The 1,232-nt window shown below is 37.7% G+C and overlaps 1 non-coding gene across 1 annotated transcript; it reads right to left on the bottom strand.

Moving 5' to 3' along the window:
* Positions 1-328: 328 nt before the first annotated feature.
* LOC128687436 (5S ribosomal RNA) lies at positions 329-447 on the bottom strand. Its single transcript, XR_008406840.1, has one exon. It is a non-coding gene; the product is annotated as a 5S ribosomal RNA (ribosomal RNA).
* Positions 448-1,232: the final 785 nt, after the last annotated feature.

Raw genomic sequence — 1,232 nt, 5'->3', positions numbered from 1 at the left:
CAGAAGAAGTCACCCTCCAACTGGAGGGCCCCAAGAAAGAATACAGAAGAAAGAAGATGAACGACACCCCCCGCCCGGGAGGCCACCGCCGGGTCGCCATCTGGAGAAGACCCGGGCCGGAAGTACCGGCAAACCATCAACAACAAATATTATCATCAGTCTTGCACAAGACACATTACACATGCTGTGTATAGTGCACCACTCGTGCAAATATTACTATCAATCTCACAAGACACATTATATATGCTGTGTATACCTGGAGAGAGTTCCGGGGATCAACGCCCCCGCGGCCCGGTCTGTGACCAGGCCTCCTGGAAAAAAGGTTTTATGCCAACAGCATTTGGTGTTCCCAGGCGGTCACCCATCGAAGTACTAACCAAACCCAACGTTGCTTAACTTCGCTGATCGGACGAGAAGCGGTGTGTTCAACGTGGTATGGCCGTTGGTATAGTGCACAACTCGTGCAAATATTACCATTAATCTTGCACAAGACACATTACACAAAAATGTTGCTAATAACTGGAAAATTTATCTTTGTTAAGCTTAATTAACCATAAAACTCCTATTTTTTTCCAATTTACTTTTGTGAATTATATTCTTTTTAAAATTTCCCTCAATCCTGTAAGAACTGATTTGCTGAAAATTTCAATTTGATAAAATTAGTCTAAAAATTCTTCTGAAACTGATCAGGTGAGTCATTCATTAGCTATTACATGGGAAAAAGTTTTTTAACTAAATTAACAAATTTAAATTCGCACACCTTAAAGTGAGTAACAAACTTAGCTCTAATAAATTCAGCCAATCAAAAAGGGCATTTTCTAGTAATTGATCCAAATCCAACAATGCATATATTTTTTTTAACTCTTTCAGTAAAATTTCAAATTTGTACCAATTCGGTCTATACTTGTGAGATATATTACATCTTATGGAATGCTTCGTCGATAAAATTTGGAAGCCAATCAGACGAAACATTTTTCTATTTATTGAATTAAAAATAACTGTAACTTATGGCACTCAGTAGCAGCGTGAGTCTTGTGTTCAGGATACAACACCAGTGGTGAAAAATGTGAAGCAGATCAGATGAGTCATGCTCCAGTTACGGCACAGATTCCACTTTTTTTTACCATTTTACTACAAGTTTGCGGGTACGCAAATGAAAATTAATAGTCTCTATATGGTTAAATATATTCAAGATAAACTAAATGAAAAATAAGAAAATAAACAGAGTACTT

This window comes from Cherax quadricarinatus, chromosome 44, assembly GCF_038502225.1.
Source record: "Cherax quadricarinatus isolate ZL_2023a chromosome 44, ASM3850222v1, whole genome shotgun sequence".
Classification (NCBI taxonomy): Eukaryota; Metazoa; Arthropoda; class Malacostraca; order Decapoda; family Parastacidae; genus Cherax; species Cherax quadricarinatus.
Note: the sequence above shows the minus strand (reverse complement) of the source record. Positions and strands in the feature narration are given on the sequence as shown.